The 21,816-nt window shown below is 42.2% G+C and overlaps 1 protein-coding gene across 2 annotated transcripts in view; it reads right to left on the bottom strand.

Annotated features, from left to right (window-relative positions):
- The window catches only part of LOC138064728 (potassium/sodium hyperpolarization-activated cyclic nucleotide-gated channel 1), a 218,478-nt gene that overhangs the window by 50,020 nt on the left and 146,642 nt on the right, over positions 1-21,816 (bottom strand). The gene's annotated exons all lie outside the window — the stretch shown is intronic.

Raw genomic sequence — 21,816 nt, 5'->3', positions numbered from 1 at the left:
CACTTGTCATGTGTTCCCTAAATTCCCAGCTATATACAGTTCTAAAACTATATAAACACCATTTTTAGCTCATTACAGGCAGCAGACAAGGAAACTGAATATGATGTTTATCTACTTCTCTAGTACTGCATTCAGAGTTTAAAGTGTGAAATTTCAAGAAACAAGTATGTTTTGTTAAGGTTATTTATAAGAACAACATTAAAATCTATGTAGTTAACAATGTAGAAAGCACTCCCTCAGGAGAATGAGGGGAAGATAGAGGTAAGTGCTGAAAACTAGGCATGGCATTAAGAAAAAAAAACGTGGGGTAAAACAGAGATGACAGGACCCAAGAGAGTCAGAGAACCCCACTCTATTTGCCTCACCCGTGTTATGCTTCCTTGTCTGTACCAGTCTTCTGCCCTGTCTCCTGTTTTGTTTGCTCCCAAAGCTGCTGGCCTGCTTCAGAAGACCTCTTGAAAAGCACAATTTGCAGAAAAGATAGCCCCAAGCTAACATACACAGAGTTGTACTGTACAGTACAACACAAATTGTATGATATATCTGAGATCCAGAAAATGGAGAACTGCAAAATGGAGAACTTAACTGCAAATTGAGAAATACCACCCGAACAAGAATTTTGCCTCGCAGTCCCCCCCATCTGTGACTCACTCAAAGGAGATAAGGTACTGAGATGTAGAAAAAGAAAATCCCTTCCAGGCTTACAGGTGAGTTAAAGCTTGGCAGACACTTAGTTCCCTTATGTAAACAGTCTTCATCTAATTTTTTTTTTCCATGCTTAATTAGGCAATTTCAAGTCTGTTTTCAATAAAGAAACCAATGAAGCCTTAATTAGGATCAGCATCTCTGTAGAGCAATTAAATGAATTTATAATGTACATGCAGTCTTTATGAACTGTAGCAGAGATCTTTAAACTTGTATAATTGAAGGCTATTGAGTCCTCTGGAATTAAGATTAGTTTTTGCTTTGCAAAGTGGCATAAGATTAGGTGGAGCCATATGTACAACATGCATTCCCTAAATGAGAAGAAAGTAATTTTGCATGAGACTAACTATTTAACAATGTATTAGGAGTACATAAACCTGGTTTAACCTGTACTGCCATTTTGCACGTCTAAAGCAAGAACTCTTCCCCCTACTTTAAAAGTAAGATTTAAATTTGTGAGCTCATCATTGGTTTCTGCTCTGATAAGGAGAAATTTAACCATACATGCTGTGTGTATGGTTACACAGAATGGCAGTTCTGGGACTCCAGAAGACAGTCATGTCTTAGCATAAACAACGTTATCGCTTCTAAAATTATGCAGCTAAACTAGGCATGGATTTACTTGGAGGGAAGGGATTTTAGATGTCCCAGTACTCTTTATTATCTCACTGAGGTGGTGAAAAAAATCCCAGAAAATGTGCAGTGCTCTGGCTTTTCTGCAGCTTCTTCAAACCAAAGCCAAAGAGAAGATGCTGCACTGCACAATGCCTACTTCATGCTTGTGTCCGGCCTTCCATTGCTGAAGGACAAGTAGTATATCATGTGGAGTAACACAAGGGCACAACCGGATGAATGAGAAGGTAAAGACTGCAATATGCTCCTTCACACAGGAGCTCCACCCCTCTACCCTAATTTATTTGCATTCTGATATGCTTGAGCAATGCTTAAAAAGAATAATCTTTGTTAATCAAAAATATACATTAATCTGAGATATACAGGATATACTGCAAGAGTTGCAAAGGACTTTCATATCAAAATAACCTTGAGGAAGAACTGCTAAAAGCAATTTGCTATTTGAATAGGTGCTTGCTCTCACACAGCCTAGCTCTTTTCTCTACCAGAGATTATGCTTGCATAAGAGAATTTTAGGGAAACAGAAATAATAAGAATAATATGAATCCAGTGCCTTTTACTACTGGGTCTCAAAAATGTTTCCAAATTAATAGCACATGGAACAATAGGGACTTCTGTTTATAAGCAACATTTGTTTTCCATTCTACAACTAGGAAGTTGTTCCCAGAAATATTTACCTATCTGAAATACTATCAAGGTCTCTTTCTATGTCCAAATCCGACCCTGTGAGTGTACAGTATACTATCACTACCGTTCTGAAAAGAATCTTTGCCTAATCGTTTTCAGTGTGATTCTGACTCTCAGGCTGTATCATTCCTGCTACTTCTCCCTGCTTCTTTACGTTCTACCACAGTACTAATGTAAGGTGTTTCCTCAAAAGCTTTTAACTTGTTCTTTTCTTTTCAGCAACTGATATCTGTCACTAACTAAATCCCAGTCATGATTGCTTTTTAGTTCTAGAATACTAAGCACATTTAATGTTATTCAACATATTGTATGTTGTTGACAATACTGAGGATTTGCCAGCTTAGCTGTCACTAAGTGTGTGTGGTATCTCACACACTAGTAGCAAAGCATGTGCTAAAATGAAGATACAAAGATAGCGCAAAATTAATATGGTTTTGTTCATTCTGGGTAATAAAATGTCCATTTGTTTAAAGCTAATTTTGAAGAAATCTTTCTTACTAGGTACCATTGACACTAAAAACAGTAGATGTGGAGACATTTTTACTTTTAAATATTTATTCTGCTTTTTCATGATCTTTTTCATTTCAAATTCAATGTCAAAAAAGATTTAAAAATTCTCACTAGCACCATGAACTCTTTAAATAAATATGAAAATTCAATCACTCCTCATGGTTTGTCTGAGCAAGATTTTACATCTAAAGTTGATAATTTGTCAGAGAAATTCAGTGTATTCACAAGTTTTATATTTGAGATCGATTTAAAAGACCTATGCCTGATTCCAAATCACCCATGAGACCTGACACTTGAACCTGGGTCTTCATATGTGAATGGAATCATTTGTCACTAATGACTCTTCTTCTCACACTGCATCTTTTCCCTCCCAGACTGAAAATTTTATTTTGCTTGGATTTTTTTGTTTTAGTTTATTCAGGAAAGTGACATCTTAATTACCCATTTGCAGAAGTGCCTCAAGCCCTTTTTTTACTCTTATGTGAAATAATTTCAATACCACAGCAAGTTCCCTCAAAACTGACAATACTTTCTTCTTTTGGCTTTTCTCATGCTACATGGGAACCTCCAGTCACTGGAAAGACAACATTAAACATCTAAATGATTGTGTTAAATCTTTTTTATTCTTTAATCTTAAGTTGCCTTTTCAGCCTTGCTCCTACCTGACACTGCAGAGAACTAGATTCTCCAGGGAGTAAGAAGTAAGGGATTCTGCATATGCAGATTTCCCAGGTAGACTCTGCTTCACATTCTTTAGAAATGGGATGTTAGAGGCCTCAAAAGGCAGGGATGAACTCTACCTTTGATTCCAGGGTACTGAGGAGAGAAATAAGAGGCATCCAGGCTCTTCAGCAGAGCCTGTGCTCCATGAAGACATGCCAAGACAAAAGAAAGGTAGGACAAACCTTTTAAAATGAGAATCATTGTTTGGTCTAATATTACTACATCCAAGCATGGGTAAAACTGTAAGTGTGGTCCAGTTAATTTCAGTATGTTTTATTGAAATCAAATGATTTCAGACTGCTTTAAAAAAACTCTTAATGCACAATTATGTAACTGACCGCTATAAATCAGAAGATTGTCATCTTTATTTCTTTTCCCTGACTCAGTTGGCTCATACGCCAAAGTATGGAGATCAGAAGCCTTATATATTCTACTTTATGCAATTTGAAATGCTTTTATTACCCATATAAATACCTATTTTTGTATCCCACTGTGCTTCTATAGTATCTTGCCTCATTAAATTCTACATATTTTTTGCATGTACAAAGAGCGTATTTTTTTAGTACTTTAGTTTTCCTGTCTCATACTTTTGTCTTATACTTTGGGAAAAAAAAAAAACCCACAGTATTTTGGAATGCTGTGTTTTGGACCTGTTACAAACAAGCATTCCTGTATTTTCAGTATCTCACTGAACGGAAGAAATACTATTCTTCTGACCACAGCTCTCTTTTTTTAGGTGAATACTGAACCGTTTGTCCTAAAATGAGTATGTAAACTAATTTGATTTATATATTATGCTACTATCATTTAAGAAATTTCTATCCCAGTGTTTCATATTCCTCTCTAAAATTCAAATGTTCATAAATGCGGCACAATTAACAAATAAAATTGCCAAAATAGGCAAAAGCTAAGTGGATTTCAAAGTTAAATAATATTTCACAATTTTTTACCAAAAGAACTATCCAGTAATAACTGCTTCTTGCTCTCTCAGCCATAAAATGTTCATATGCTTATTGTATTTAGTAAAATTTTGCTCATGTGTTTCTCTAGCAAAAGGTGAGTAATCTAACATCAATCATATGAGGTCCTTAGCAGAGTTGGTTAGAAAATAATAGTTACGCAACCTCCCGCCCCCTAAAAAAAAAACAAAAAAAACTCCCAGAAAAACAGGGCAAGGGAGAGGACTAGGGTCTTTATTTTTTCGTAATGATGTCCAGTCAAAGTGGGGGGAGTATTTTAAAATGAAAACAGTACGCCAAAGCAGGCAATATCCCAGTGAAACAAATGTAAACTAAATGTTGAACTCTCATAAGACTGTAGTATGTAAAATGAGCTTACCAGGTCCTTTCCTCATGATATCGGATAACTATCACGTTGGCATTTTCAAGTGAAAAAAATTCAGAGTGTGCTAATAATCTTTACAGCTCAACACTCAGCCCCTGACACAGTAAACCATATAAAGATATGAAATACACAGAATCACAGAATCACAGAATCGTTTAGGTTGGAAGGGACCTCTGGAGATCATCTAGTCCAACCTCCCTGCTCAAGCAGGGTCACCTCTAGAGCATATTGCCCAGGATCACATCCAGACGGCTTTTGAATATCTCCAGCGAAGGAGACTCCACCACCTCTCTGGGCAACCTGGTCCAATGCTCTGTCACCCTCACAGTGAAGAAGTTTTTTCTCAGGTTCAGATGGAACTGCCTGTGCTTCAGTTTCTGCCCGTTGCCTCTTGTCCTGTCGCTGGGCACCACGGAGAAGAGGCTGGCCTCATCCTCTCGACACTCCCCCTTCAGATACTTGTACACGTTGATGAGATCCCCTCTCAATCTTCTCTTCTCCAGGCTGAACAGGCCCAGCTCTTGCAGTCTTTCTTCATAGGAGAGGTGCTCCAGCCCTCTAATCATCTTGGTAGCCCTCCGCTGGACTCTCTCCAGGAGTGCCATGTCTCTCTTGTCCTGGGGAGCCCAGAACTGGACACAGTACTCCAGGTGAGGCCTCACCAGGGCTGAATAGAGGGGTAGGATCACCTCCCTCCACCTGCTGGCAACACTCTGCCTAATGCACCCCTGGATCCCATTGGCCTTCTTGGCCACAAGGGCACACTGCTGGCTCATGTTTAACTTGTTGTCCACCAGCACTCCCAGGTCCTTCTCTGCAGAGCTGCTTTCCAGCAGGTCAGTCCCCAGCCTGTACTGGTGCCTGGGGTTATTTCTCCCGAGGTGCAGGACCTTGCACTTGCCTTTGTTGAACTTCAGGAGGTTCCTCTCCGCCCACCTCTCCAGCCTGTCCAGGTCCCTCTGAATGGCAGCACAGTCTTCTGGTGTGTTAGCCTCTCCCCCCAGTTTAGTATCATCAGCAAACTTGCTGAGGGTGCACTCTGCGCCTTCCTCCAGGTCATTGATGAATATATTGAACAAGACTGGACCCAGGACTGACCCCTGTGGGACACCACTAGCCACAGGCCTCCAACTTGACTCTGCGCCACTGACCACAACCCTCTGAGCTCTGCCATCCAGCCAGTTCTCAAAATCCACCTCACTGTCCACTCATCTAGCCCACACTTCCTGAGCTTACCTAGGAGGATGTGATGGGAGACAGTGTCAAAAGCCTTGCTGAAGTCCAGGGAGGCAACATCCACTGCTCTGCCCTCATCTACCAAGCCAGTCATTCCATCAGAGAAGTCTATCAGATTGGTCAAGCATGATTTCCCTTTGGTGAATCCATGCTGACTACTCCTGATCACCTTCTTGTCCTCCACATGCTTAGTGATGACCTTCAAGAGGAGCTGTTCCATCACCTTTCCAGGGATGGAGGTGCGGCTGACAGGCCTGGAGTTTCCTGGCTCCTCCTTCTTGCCCTTTTTGAAGACTGGAGTGACATTGGCTTTCTTCCAGTCCTCAGGCACCTCTCCTGATCTCCAGGACCTTTCCAAGATGATGGAGAGTGGCCTAGCGATAACATCCGCCAGCTCCCTCAGCACTCGTGGGTGCATCCCATCGGGGCCCATGGATTTGTGGATGTCAAGTTTGGACAAAAGATCTCTAACCTGATCCTCCTCCACCAAGGGAGAGTCTTCCTTTCTCCAGACTTCCTCTCTTGTCTCCAAGGTCTGGAATTCCTCAGGACTGGCCTTAGCAGTGAAGACGGAAGCAAAGAAGGCATTCAATAACTCTGCCTTCTCTATATCCTTTGTCACCAGGGCACCCGCCCCATTCAGCAGTCGGCCCACGTTTTCCCTAGTCTTCCTTTTGCTCTTGATGTATTTGTATTTGAAGAAGGCCTTCTTGTTGTCCTTGACATCCCTTGCCAGATTTAATTCCAACTGGGCCTTAGCCTTCCTCGTCGCATCCCTGCACGCTCTGACAATGTCCCTGTATTCCTCCCAAGTGGCCTGTCCCCTTTTCCACATTCTGTACACTTCCTTCTTCTGCTGGAGCTTTGCCAGGAGTTCCTTGCTCATCCATGCAGGTCTCCTGCCCGCTTTGCTGGACTTCTTCCTCAGAGGGATGCACTGATCCTGAGCCTGGAGGAGGTGATGCTTGAATATTAACCAGCTTTCTTGGACCCCTCTTCCTTCTAGGGCCCTGCCCCAGGAGATTCCCCTAAGTAGGTCCCTGAAGAGGCCAAAGTTAGCTCTCCTGAAGTCCAGCGTTGCAATCCTACTCATTGCCCTGCTCCCTCCTTGCAGGATCCTCAACTCCACCATCTCACGGTCACTGCAGCCAAGGCTGCCCCCAACCTTCACATCTCCAACTAGACCCTCTCTGTTCGTTAGTACAAGGTCTAGCAGCACACCTCTCCTCGTCGGCATCTCCACCACCTGAGTCAAGAAATTATCATCAATCCTCTGCAGGACCCTCCTGGACTGTTTGTGCCTAGCTGTGCTGTCTTCCCAGCAGATGTCAGGGTGGTTGAAGTCCCCCATGAGAACCAGGGCCTGTGATCGTAAGGCTTCTTCCAGCTGTCTGTAGAAGGCCTCCTCGATGACTTCCTCCTGATCAGGTGGCCTGTAGTAAACCCCCACAACAGTGTCACCCATGTTAGCCTGCCCTTTAATCCTTACCCATAGGCTCTCACCTTGCTCTTCATCCACCCTGAGGCAGAGCTCCACACATTCTAGCTGCTCCCTCACATAAAGAGCAACTCCACCACCTCGCCTTCCTGGCCTGTCTTTCCTAAAAAGCACCTAGCCATCCATGACAGCATCCCAGTCATGTGAACTATCCCACCATGTCTCTGTCACTGCAATGAGATCATGGCCCTGTGACCGCACACAGATCTCTAACTCTTCCTGCTTATTCCCCATGCTGCGTGCATTGGTATACAGGCATTTGAGAGAGCCAGTCAAGCACGCAGGCTTCCCAGAAGAGGTGCAAGAAGATCCTCCATAGCCATGTCCCATGCTGTCTCCCCTGGTTGTATGCACCCACTGGAGGCATCCTGACTTGAGCGGTGTTTTACTGACTCCCCTGCCACTATACCACTCCCCTTCCCCCATCTTGCCGAGTTTAAAGCCCTCCGTACCAGGCTGGCCAATCTGTTGGCAAAGACACGCGTGCCCCGCTTGGTAAGGTGGATCCCATCGCTCCCCATCAGCTGTTGATCTTCAAACAGGGTCCCATGGTCATAGAAACCAAAGCCCTGTTGCCAACACCAGCGGCGCAGCCAGCTGTTAACTTGGAAAACTCGTCTACTTCTCCTCCTGTCCTTTCCCCTCACAGGCAAGATTGAGGAGAAAACGACCTGGGCTCCCAGACCCTTCACCACCATTCCCAGAGCTGTGAAGTCCCGTTTGATGGTTTGCAGTTTGCCTTTCGTGTCGTTAGCACCCACATGGAAGATCAGCAGAGGGTAGTAGTCCGACACGTGGACAAGCCTTGGCAGTCTTTCCACGACATCTCTTATCCGAGCCCCTGGCAGGCAGCAAAGCTCTCTGGACAAGAGATCAGGTCGGCAGAGAGGTGCCTCTGTCCCCTGCAGCAGGGAGTCACCCACAACAATCACTCGCCGTTTCTTCTGGGGGTTCCTGCACGGCACAGGGTCTGCCAGGCCAGTTGCCTCTCTTGGAGCCATGCCCAGCTCCTCCTCGGCTTGGAGGGCGCTAAACTTGTTCTTCACAGGCAACTCTTGAGGAGGAGCAAGAGCCTTTCTCCTTCTACGAGAGGTCACCAGCTTCCAGCCCTCTTCAACAGCGTTATGATGCACCTTTACACACGGTGCTGAGCCCTCTGACAACTCCACTGCAGTGGGGGCAGGGGACTTCCGGAGCTGAACAGTCTCCGAGAACGCCCTGTCAATCTCCCGCTCATCCTCTCGGATGCTACGCAGCCTACTAACCTCCTCCCGTAACTCCTTTATCTGGTGACGCAACTGGTCAACCACAGCACACCTCACACAGGAGAGCTGTCTGTCAGTCCAGGCCTCACGGAGAGGCCCCAGGCACTCCCTGCAGCCTGACACCTGCAGAGCTGCATCTGCTGTCTGAGGGTCTGTCTGGCTTGAGGCCTCAGACACAGCCAATGCAGCACCTCCCGCAGCCATTGGGGAACGTGCTCTGCGGCGTGTCATGACCATGCCCCGGGGAAGGACACACCACTGTGCAAAATGTGCAAAATGGAGAGATGCCTTCTTTGCCTTCTGGCGCCCTTCTGCGCGAACTGCTGCGCAAACTGCTGCGTCTGTTCGCTGCCTCTGTTGGCTGCCTCTGTTGGCTGCGCTCTGATTCGCTCTGATACACGAATAGTATCAGTTGAAAACCATGGAACTAATGACATACTCAGTGTTAGCATACACTTACGGGTATGGCACCTGTACCTTACTAGTACCTGTTCACACCCAAACTGCTTCAATTCCCTGCAGGACCAAGTGCCAAAGTCAGATTATTCCAAAATTTCAACACTCAACAGTTCTGATAACTGATTAGTTTTTTATGAGACCTAGGGTCTCCCATCTAAACCTTTACTTGAAAATCCAGCTTGAATTATACACCTTTTACATGTTGTACATGACTGTTAGCAATGATTTTGTCCTTGCTAATTGGGCCTCTCCCTCTCTCTAAGAAAAGTTCCCCCAAGGAAACTACAAACGTCTGTAAAAATGTAAAAATGTTGATGTTCAGGTTAATTCTCTTTCCTTTTAGGACAAATGTAATCCTGATCCTTGGAGTATATTAGCAAAACATATTTAAAATATTAATTATATTTTTAACATACCATGTAAGAGGTTAATGTAAAGACAGGTTAGAAGAAAGACAAAATAGAGCTTTACTTTATTGAAGAATTATATCTAGTCAGAGTCGCAGCCTTACAAATATGAATATTTTGATGATATATGCAAAACAAATCCTGTTTAATGATTACAACGGTAAAAAGAAATCAGAAATCATTTGTAAAATCCTTCTGCTAAATTAAGCAAGTTTTATCCTACAATTTAGATGCAACAAATATATCAGGGTTCTTAAAACTGTTTGAGAATACCTGTCTGCCATGTATAAAAGGAGAATCTAAGTAGCATTATAATATGCATGAGATGGGTATTAGCAACTTACTGAAAAAGAGCAGGAGGTAATTTGATGAAGATGAGGCCCTTCTGAATAATGAATGTCAAATGAGGAACCATCACAAATCTGCATGGATTTTAGACTACATTAGGCAAATAGGACTCCTGAGTTATTGAATTTATTCCCCTGCTGTGGCCAAACCCTGATCATAGAACTGATATATACAAACTGATCAAATCATCTCAAGAACAGTTAGATTTCTCTCTCTGTTTATTCTTTAAGAATATTGTTTCAGAAACCTCGCTGAACTAACAGTTCTGAATCTTATTCTAAGTTTCAGTAAAAATACACTTGGAGACAGTTTAAATCAACCAATGCTTAGGAAAAAAATATCCAGCATCTCTAAAAGCTCTTTTCTGTTTTTAGTATTTCGCCTCAGTGTTTTTACAGATGGGAATCATATCTCTTCTCAGTCTCGACTAAGTACATTTTTGCTTTTCTCTCAGAAGACACCATACTAGCTATTTTCTTTTTCATCTATCCTGGTTTGAGTTCATCTGTATCCAACTTGAATAACTAGGATTGTACACAACATTTCAGAGGATGCCTCACCACTGTCTTGCCTTGTGCCGTTATTTCTTTTCTTTCTACTGAAAAATCTCTTCCCCAACATCCTATGATGACATTCCCTAGTGCATTGAAATGGTGGCTTGCAGTCATGGTATGATCAGCTTCACCACCCAGATTACTCTTTTTCCCTTGCCACTTGCAAATGCCGCACCCATCATCTTCTAGTTTATAGCAAAAGCTTGCATTAGCTCCGGAAACCTTGCATTTTGAGTTACTGAACTTCATCCTATTCCTACTACTTCACCTTTCAAAGGTCATCTGATTCTTTGGGTATAGTTTTTTTGATCTTTCTATAGCATTCTATGCTTTATATTGTCACTGAACTCATCACACTCCTAAAGATTTACACAGGCCTATTCACTGCATTATTCCTTAAGGCATCTTTCTACTAAACTTGCTCCAGCTTGATATCTGGAAAACACTGTGATGAGACCATAATCTAACTGGGGGAAGGACTGGCAATAGTACAGGTGAAAGCAGAGAAAACTGCTGCCTTTAAACAGGTGAGAACAGGATGAGGTCTGCATTCCCAAAAGCACATCAGCTTTCTGTAGATGAAAAGTTATGCTCTATGTAGTAGGTGTCACATAGACAAGATTCCAGAAACCTTAACCTACACATAATAATTCTTAAATGATTTTAATCTTTGTAAATGTTTATCTAATACTACATTCAACAAATCAAGCAAATCAAAAGGCAGCAGATTTGAGAACCACCAAATTGGGCTTTAAGCAGAAACTTACAGAATTACAAAATTAAGACCACTCTCCGTCTGTGCTAAACAGTCTTGAAAAATGTGAACTGACAACAACGACTGCGAAGTTATACCGAAGTTCTGTTTTCTAAAAGTCAAGTGTCTAATTTAACCCAGTTATCCAAACTTCCTGCTGTCAGTGGAGAGAGATAAAAGGGGGCAATCCATCTCATTCTAAAATTGATGTCCTGCATTACTGGAATAAACTCCCCTCTGTCATGTTTATTTCTCTCTCCATTGACATTTAGATGAGGTCTAAATGACTAACATTGACTGATTACCTATGTTAGGTGAAATGACTCCTACATCTGTGGAAAGAATTCACAACTTTAACTGTAAATGTACATTTTAAAATTCAAATCTATTTAAAGATCCTAGATTATAAAATACAAAGCCTTCTATCGTGATACACATATATAAAGTATGTGATCTAATAGGAAAATACTATTAATGGGTTACTTTCAAGTTCAATCATTTGCCCTTATGATTGTGTTTTAAAATTTTAAGTTAGATCATTAAACTTAATAAATTTAATAAACTTGGTTATCAAAAGAAGAAAGTAAATGCTAAAGGAAAGCACTGAGTAATCTTTAGTCATAAAATGCCAGGTAAGGATTTTATATTTGTGTTTCAAATTCCCTATGGAAAAACAGACAGCTGTTCTACATGAGGTTATCTCTGAATCAAAGTAAGGCAAATGCAGTTAGTAGACTGACACTTTAATGAATAAAGACTAACAAAATCCATGGGAGTACAGAAGAGTTTGGAGTAGAAAAGATTTGATTTTTATAAAGCAGTATAAATTAAATTTTTATCCTTTATCTAGCTTTTCAGTGTTGATTTTACCCTTGACTCAGATTTCTTGGCCTTATCTTGCCTGGCAGATTGTATGACATTTCAAAAACCAGATCATCTTAATAGGTTTTCAAGTGAGTGTTGGATAAAAAGAAATAGCCTAAATATTTTTAGATTATTCGAGTAGTTTTATCTTGGTACATTGTTTCTATAAAAATACAGTTTACCATGTTATGAAACAATTTTCCTGCTTTTTAAATCCCTGTGAAAGTTCATTATCTTTACATGGGAGTTCAGTTGGAAAGCAGCTGCTTTGCTAAAATACTTTCTAAGCTGTTTCCATTAAGGTCTAAATATTCTGTTATGCATTGCCATTAAGTGGTATGTATAAACTAGACGGCGGAAAAATGAATAAGTAATTTTACTTGGCACATTTCCCCCATTTTATGCTATGTATCTCCCCATCATATGTCATAGGACATAACATATTCATTTGCTTTTTTTCACTCATTCATTTAATTTAAGAAATTAGATAATAGATTGTTTACAAACTTTTAAAATGAACTCTTAGCTCACGATTTCTATAATCCCAACCCACTAGCTGAGCTGCATGGTGTGTGTCTAAATATCACATGACTATTTGCTGAATAAATAATCCAATCTGCATAAATAAAAATAATGTCTGAAAAAAATCCACAAGGTGTGATTCTCCCAGGAAGAAACTGAATATTATGAGATAATCATAGACAGCAGCAGGCTATATATTTTTTCTTTTCGCAAGAACTTCCAGTTTAAACTCGTAAGTCGGTTCTTTTTTAAAATAATAATAAAAAACATTAAGTTATGGCTAATGGTAAAGAAATGAGAAGAACTGCATTGCTTATATTTGCCCAATTTTCTTTTGTCACTTTTCTTTCAAGAAGCTGTTATTTTTCTCTCCTTTAACTCCTTAAATGTCGCACCAATTGCAAGCGTTATTCCTGATATACAGTGTTGTAAATGAGGTAAAAATAGTATTCTTACAAAAGATGTAGAACCCCTATTTTTGGCCCATTTATATTTTGACTACTAGAGTTTGGCCTGGGCATGTAGATACTGCGGGATACTTTTACATGCATCTTTTCTACCTCAAACTGCAAACAGTGCTATTTAATGTACCTGTCAGCTGGGTGATCTAAAGTCTCCAAAGTTATTATCTCCTCTCTGCAATTGTTGTCAGTCATACAAACCATTCACAAACTGTTTGTACTCCTTGACTCACAGGTACAGAACCAAAGAATAATATACTGGGTCTGTTGCACTGTATTAGTGTGCTCATGCCAAGTCTCTAGCCTGGAGCCTCAGGTACAGGTAGTTAGAAAAAGGGGAGAACATGCTCACTGATAAGCTATCTTCTCTAGCAATAGAATCCTAACTCCATAGCAAGCATTCCTTGTTATTGCACGACCATCATGTTATATTAACACAACATAGGTCTAAAATTGTATTTATTGCACTTAGTTGAGCACCTGAATGGTTTTTAGATTACTAGAGGACAGATATGGGGGAATGGTCAAAAAAAAAAATCTTCCCAACCTGTAAGGAATTCTAGACAAAAAAACCCAAAGTATTTAAGCTTAAAATCTATTTAGTCTCACTTCACATTTGAAAGCATTACCTTCAGTAGCTGCTACTCCATATTTGCAAATCGCAGTGTACGTTGCATGTTTTCTTCCCTATCAGCATGGTTATTTCATTTGTACAGGAGAAGACTCATTGATTCTGTCCTACCACTAAAAAAAAACCTTAAAGCTCCTGTTTCCTATTTAGTAAAGGATTGCAGAGAGCTTCCATACAATTGGCCAAAAGGGACTTATGTCCTCTACTGAAAATTCTAACAGGAATCAATAAATATTGCTATACCACTTTTAAGGGTTACTGTACATTCGGTGTTTGTACATGTCATCCTATCAAAATCTCTTTCATCCAAGCATTGACTCAGATTATTAGATGATTATTAGAAACTGAGTTGGGGAAAAAAAGGAAAGTTTTGAACGTTCTAATATCTTCCTGTTCCAGGCGAGGACAAGACTCAAATCCCTGTTCATTTCTTGAATGAGTTCCCCAGCGACATTCCCAAATGAAATGCCTTCCATTTCATACACCTCTGCAATTTTGCGTAGCCCTTTGGACTACAATGGCAGGCTATTTCATGAGCCAGCTGAAGCGAAGATCTGACTGCTGGAGCACAAAGAGACAGTCTCTAAGAGAATACTTCATCAACTTAGAACTAACTGAAAAATTTACTCATACAACAGTAAACTGAGGTTATAGTTGTATGAACCAAAAATGAATATGCACTGATGCTTCTTCAGAAAAGGCACTAAATAGTGAACCTGAAAATCACCTAGTTATCTTATTTTGGTAGTAGCAAAATAATAAGCTGACCTGTTCATCACATAGTCAAGAACTTAAATGGCGGTATCTGCTAAGAAACCAGAGCCTGATTCTACACTACAGCCTGCTTTCTTTACTGCTACTCTGCTTAGTAAACGGATATATTCATAGAAGAAAACATAGTTCATAATAATTATAGACTGAAATATAAAGTTTCCTGTTGGATGATGTGATAGTTCACTTTATAGTTATTTATCACTGACCGGAATTGAAATGAATTTGTTTAGCCTAAAAGCTATCATCTGTTTATTCTCTATTTTTTCACTAATTACCCCGCAAAGAGCACTGTTGCTTAAAGAATGCTTTAAGCTGTCATTTTACATGCACACAGTAATTAAACATTTCCTTTTGACTGCCACAAAATACATAGCCTCTTATTATTGTTCTTTTCAATTAGTGTAATTGGGAAATTGATTAAGTTATAGTGAATTTTCTGAATAAGATTTGTTTTCTTAGTCTGTTTTTTATCTTGTGCAAATTTGCTTTTTACTGTTTTAAAAACAGGAGGGGAGGGAAGGATCGTGAAAATCAAGCTTATTTCTTCTCTTCAGAGAGGCAATGACAGAACTCTTTCTGATTTAATGAAACAAGCATCAAAGCCCCAGGAATGAAAGGACAAGCATCTCTTCTCCACGCTACGATAGGTGAAATTGTATAAAGTCTAAGGCAGGATGATTTTCTTTCTTAATGAGAAAAATACTGTACAGATGACAGCTTATTTAAAAATATCAGATATACTGTAATGGCCTCTTCTCAAGTTGTCAATTTTGAAGTGAAATTTAATACCTATCTAGTCATTTTGTGCAATTTTCCTCATCTTTGGAATGTTTTGGACTTTTTTTTTTCTTTTCAATTTGCCTGTGCCTGCAAAAAAACGAATATAGATTAAAAAAAGGGCCTGGAGTGAGGGGAGATGACGGAGAACTAACCATCCCACAGCCGCATGCACTCTGAAAGGGGATCATAGGGGTAAAAGAGGTCAGCTCGTGTCTGTTCAGTCAGTTGCTCAGTTCAGTTACTGGCATGAATCTGAATTTGTGCTGGCTGAAGTACCTGTGATGTGGGCATCTGTCCACAGGAATTGAATGCAGACTACAGCTACTTTTGGCTTAGACTCTGAACACGGGGTGAAAAGCGTCAACTACCACCTTTATTTTGAATCGGGTTTTTAGAAATGCCTATTATGTCTGCCTATCATGAACCATGATTTACTGTGGCACGTCTTTGACCTTACCCTATCAATCCTATAATATAGAAACATTGCATGAAACTAAATTGGGCACCTGCTACAGTGCCTTTAGCTAAATCTGCATGCTTAATTGATTAGCATCTTGCACAGAGATCCAGTTATCTCATGAAGTAATTTAAAGCAGTAATTTAAAAAAGGAATATACAAAAGGAAATAATTAGGTTGAAATTAGGTTACTTTATATCTATTGTTAAATAGTTGTAATGAAAAGAAAAAAAACAATGTTTTATTAGCACTGTAATTGTTACAGCTGCTTGGTGTTGTGCCAACATCTATGCTACTAGTAGTACCAGCATGAGTAAGACAGAAACAGTGGCACAATACAGCTGCTGATCCCGGAAATTCTGGCTCTGATAAGGCCTAATTGTAGCTTGCCAGCTTTTTTGTATTACTTAGTGAAAATGCCAATTCATCCAAAAGAACCTGCTTTTTAAATGGATCCATTTCAAAACTCGCACGGCAATATGTTTATCACGCCAAGAAACATCTGTCCAAAGGCAAAGGGAGAGAGAAAGAGATCCTTCAGTAAGCAAAGACAGCCCAGTTGCTCAGTTACAGATGTATTGCTTTTCTGTACTTCCAATAAATGACCTGAGCCTGGACTTCCCTCATTTCAATGCAGAGTCATATTGATCAGGAAATTGCTGTTCTAGGCTGGGCATCTCTCAACACCTCTTCTACTTTGTATAATAAATGTGTTTCAAGCTAGAGAGAGAGGGAGAGGAAGAAAGTTTCTTGTTCTTCATGGGAGTAGAAATAGGACTGTAAATGATGAAATGTCACCTCACTTTTTCAGTAAAATTATAACCACTTACACAGAATCAAGGTGGTAGGAAATACTGACAAAGACTCATCCTGTCTCAGAAGAGAAGAGCCATTGGACAGAATTAATCGACCTTATTGCAGGCATTTAAAATGTAAACACTTGAGTCAGTGTTAGATGGCTGCTGTACTAAGATCTTTTAAAGAATCCGCAGAATTAAAGGAGACCAGAAGAACTCTATTCTAGCAGGAACTTTCATAATAATAAGTATTATTAATTTATGAAATATTGTTTAATACATGTAGTCTGAATCCCTTCTGCATACTTCATGATGCAAAGAGCACTTTTACTATAAAGATGACTTGGAGGTTATTATTCATGCTTTCAGATCATCTTCAGTTGTTTATCAGACTCTCTTAAAAGTCTTTCGCTTTCACTAAAATCACTGAGGTTAACACACAATATTAACTGGTACTTATGATTCTGAGCTTTCTACACCAACAACTGCAACAGCCTCCAATAGGCTGCATGTCATGATCCCAGGGATTCTGTTTCATCCATTCTTACAAAATATCTGTAATCTGCTGTGTGAAAAAGTACATCATAACACTGTAGAAGAAGGCTGGAAACTGGTCACCTCTTGTAGAAGGAGAAAGGCTCTTGCTCCTCCTGAAGACTTGCCTTTGAGGAACAGTTTTAGTGCTCTCCAGGCTGAGGAGGAGCTGGGCATGGCTTCAAGGGAAGCAACTAGCCTGACAGACCCTGTGTCATGTGGGAAAACCAAGAAGAAGCGGTGACTGATTGTTGTGAGTGACTACCTGTTGCAGGGGTCAGAGGCACCTCTCTGCTGACCTGACCTCTTGTCCAGAGAGGTTTGCTACCTGCCAGAGGCTCAAATACGAGATGTCATGAAAAGACTGCCAAGACTTGTCCATGCATTGGACTATTACCCTCTGCTGCTCTTCCATGTGTGCCCTAATGACACCAAGGGCAAACTGCATACCATCAAACAGGATTTCAGAGCTCTGGGGATGGTGATCAAGGGCCTGGGAGCCCAGGTCATTTTCGCCTCAATCCTGCCTGTGAGGGGGAAGGACAGGAGGAGGAGCAGATGGATTTTCCAAGGTAATAACTAGCTGTGCTGCTGGTGTTGGCAGCAGGGTTTTGGTTTCCATGACCATGGGACCCTGTTTGTTGAGGTCCACCTCACTAAGCAGGGTGCACGTGACTTTGCCAACAGGTTGGCTAGCCTGGTAAGGAAAGCTTTAAACTAGGAAAGATGAGGGAAGGGGAGAGTTATAGAGACAGGGTAGTCAGTAAAACGCTGCTCAAGTCAGAATGCCTCCAGTGGGTGCATGAAGCCAGGGGAGACAGCACGAGACATGGCTATGGAGGATCCCCTTGCACCTCTCCTGAGAAGCCTGCATGCTCAATTGGGTCTCTGAAATGCCTGTACACCAATGCACGCAGCATGGGGAATAAGCAGGAAAAATTAGAGATCTGTGTGCGGTCGCAGAGCCATGATCTCGTTGCAATCACAGAGACATGGTGGGATAGCTCACGTGACTGGGATGCTGTCATGGATGGCTAGGTGCTTTTTAGGAAAGACAGGCCAGGAAGGCGAGGTGGTGGAGTTGCCCTTTATGTGAGGGAGCAACTAGAATGTGTGGAGCTCTGCCTCGGGGTGGATGAAGAGCAAGGTGAGAGCCTATGGGTTAGGATTAAAGGGCAGGCTAACATGGGTGACACGGTGGTGGGGGTTTACTACAGGCCACCTGATCAGGATGAAGTCATCGATGAAGCCTTCTACAGACAGCTGGAAGTAGCCTCATGATCACAGGCCCTGGTTCTCATGGGGGACTTCAACCACCCTGACATCTGCTGGGAAGACAGCACAGCTAGGCACAAACAGTCCAGGAGGGTCCTGCAGAGCACTGAGGACAACTTTTTGACCCAGGTGGTGGAGACGCCAACGAGGAGAGGTGCAACGCTAGACCTTGTACTAACAAACAAAGAAGGTCTGGTTGGAGATGTGAAGGCTGGGGGCAGCCTTGGCTGCAGTGACTGTGAGAGGGTGGAGGTCAGGATCCTACGAGGAGGGAGCAGGGCAATGAGTAGGATTGCAACCCTGGACTTCAGGAGAGCTAACTTTGGCCTCTTCAGGGACCTACTTAGGGGAATCTCCTGGGGCAGGGCCCTAGAAGGAAGAGGGGTCCAAGAAAGCTGGTTGATATTCAAGTATCACTTCCTCCAGGCTCAAGATTGGTGCATCCCTCTGAGTGGGAGGTCGAGCAAAGCGGGCAGGAGACCTGCATGGATGAGCAAGGAACTCCTGGCCAAACTCCAACAGAAGAAGGAAGTCTACAGAATGTGGAAAAGGGGACAGGCCACTTGGGAGGAATACAGGGACGTTGTCAGAGTGTGCAGGGATGTGACGAGGAAGGCTAAGGCCCAGTTGGAATTAAATCTGGCAAGGGATGTCAAGGACAACAAGAAGGCCTTCTTCAAATACAAATATATCAATAGCAAAAGGAAGACTAGGGAAAACGTGGGCCGACTGCTGAATGGGGCGGGTGCCCTGGTGACAAAGGATATAGAGAAGGCAGAGTTATTGAATGCCTTCTTTGCTTCCGTCTTCACTGCTAAGGCCAGTCCTGAGGAATTCCAGACCTTGGAGACAAGAGAGGAAGTCTGGAGAAAGGAAGACTCTCCCTTGGTGGAGGAGGATCAGGTTAGAGATCTTTTGTCCAAACTTGACATCCACAGATCCATGGGCCCTGATGGGATGCACCCACGAGTGCTGAGGGAGCTGGCGGATGTTATCGCTAGGCCACTCTCCATCATCTTGGAAAGGTCCTGGAGATCAGGAGAGGTGCCCGAGGACTGGAAGAAAGCCAATGTCACTCCAGTCTTCCAAAAGGGCAAGAAGGAGGAGCCAGGAAACTCCAGGCCTGTCAGCCTCACCTCCATTCCTGGAAAGGTGATGGAACAGCTCCTCCTGGAGGTCATCTCTAAGCATGTGGAGGACAAGAAGGTGATCAGGAGTAGTCAGCATGCATTCACCAAAGGGAAATCATGCTTGACCAATCTGATAGCCTTCTATGACGGAATGACTGGCTGGGGAGATGAGGGCAGAGCAGTGGATGTTGTCTACCTGGACTTCAGCAAGGCTTTTGACACTGTCTCCCATCACATCCTCCTAGGTAAGCTCAGGAAGTGTGGGCTAGATGAGTGGACAGTGAGGTGGATTTTGAGAACTGGCTGGATGGCAGAGCTCAGAGGGTTGTGGTCAGTGGCGCAGAGTCAAGTTGGAGGCCTGTAGTTAGCGGTGTCCCCCAGGGGTCAGTCCTGGGTTCGGTCTTGTTCAACGTATTCATCAGTGATGTGGATGAAGGCGCAGAGTGCACTCTCAGCAAGTTTGCTGATGGTATTAAACTGGGGGGAGTGGCTGACACACCAGAAGACTGTGCTGCCATTCAGAGGGACCTGGACAGGCTGGAGAGGTGGGCAGAGAGGAACTTCATGAACTTCAACAAAGGCAAGTGCAGCGTCCTGCACCTAGGGAGGAATAACCCCAGGCACCAGGACAGGCTGGGGACTGACCTGCTGGAAAGCAGCTCTGCAGAGAAGGACCTGGGAGTGCTGGTGGACAACAAGTTAAACATGAGCCAGCAGTGTGCCCTTGTGGCCAAGAAGGCCAATGGGATCCAGGGGTGCATTAGGCAGAGTGTTGCCAGCAGGTGGAGGGATGTGATCCTCCCCCTCTATTCAGCCCTGGGGAGGCCTCACCTGGAGTACTGTGTCTGGTTCTGGGCTCCCCAGTACAAGAGAGACATGGCACTCCTGGAGAGAGTCCAGCGGAGGGCTACAAAGATGATGAGGGGACTGGAGCACCTCTCCTATGAAGAAAGATTGCGAGAGCTGGGCCTGTTCAGCCTGCAGAAGAGAAGATTGAGAGGGGATCTCATCAATGTGTACAAGTATCTGAAGGGGGAGTGTCGAGAGGATGAGGCCAGACTCTTCTCCGTGGTGCCCAGCGACAGGACAAGAGGCAACGGGCAGAAACTGAAGCACAGGCAGTTCCACCTGAACCTGAGAAAAAACTTCTTCACTGTGAGGGTGACAGAGCATTGGAACAGGTTGCCCAGAGAGGTAGTGGAGTCTCCTTCGCTTGGAGATATTCAAAAGCCGTCTGGATGTGATCCTGGGCAATATGCTCTAGAGGACCCTGCCTTGAGCAGGGGGGCTGGACTAGATGATCTCCAGAGGTCCCTTCCAACCTAAACCATTCTGTGATTCTGTGAGTGAGAAAAATATCTAGAAGAGGCTATAAAAACATAAAAGTTGTGAAAGGGTTCTAAAAAAAATCTAAGAACAATTCTAAAGTCAAAAATATCTAAGGATTACTTAAATTTTTTTAGACTTAATAAAAATCAGATTTAGGTAATTGTTTGGTATCTTATGTATTTTTAGGAGAACTCTGCACAGCAGCAGAAATTTTAGCTCCTTTTAGACTAGAATAAAGAAGCCATTTTCTTCCACAGCAAGAAAAATAATTTGCACTGTAATAACAGTGGTTCTAACAACAGCCTCTGATGGCTATTTGTTTCATATATGAAATTGACAATCTTTGTCCAGTTTTGTTTTGTGCTATCATTATCAGCAATGACAGTGACATCTCACTGAAAGGCTTCAGACCAAAGAAGACAACCCGCAGGTCAAGGAGCCTCGCTGAGGGTGATCCTTGCAGGCTGGCAATGCAATGCAGTTCGTGCAGTTAGCTCTGGGGTAACAGGTCTACCAGCATGCCAACCCAGCACTTTCACGTCTCTTTTTGTTTAAAAGAACTTTTTTGTTTTGAAAGAGGCTTATTTGTTAATCATGCAATAGGTACATGAAAGATCACCAGACCCTTTTTCAAGGGACACTGTGGTCTAGACTGCAAAGTTGCATGCAACAGCAATGGAACAGAATTAGGGGAACCTTCCCAAGAGAACAGTATTGCATCCTGTGTAGGGTAAGCACTGCACAACCTGTGAAAAAAAGACAGATAATGAGTTGTTGAGGCAAGGCAGGACCTTTTGCTTGTATTTTGTTTCTCAACCATGTATGAATATTAAAGATTCCTTCGTTCTCTATTTGAATAAACATAGAAAACTGGCTTTTTTTCTCCTGTCATGTTATCAACTCTTATAAAGTACAATGTGAATATTAGTAGTGTGTATGTCAAACACAGCATAAAACAGCCTTTTGTAAATGGCACAGAAGTGGAGTACACACGCTACACAATCACTGAAAATTCATTACCGCCTCCAGATATCAGTCAGGTGTTAGTCATGACCTGACACAATACAAACCCTACGGTAATTTCTAAGATAGCAATCACAGCATAACTACTGTCATATTCACAGACAAATAAGTACAAT

This window comes from Struthio camelus, chromosome Z (genome assembly GCF_040807025.1).
Source record: "Struthio camelus isolate bStrCam1 chromosome Z, bStrCam1.hap1, whole genome shotgun sequence".
Taxonomy (NCBI): Eukaryota; Metazoa; Chordata; class Aves; order Struthioniformes; family Struthionidae; genus Struthio; species Struthio camelus.
The sequence above is the reverse complement of the archived record's forward strand: the minus strand, read 5'-3'. Positions and strand labels throughout refer to the sequence as shown.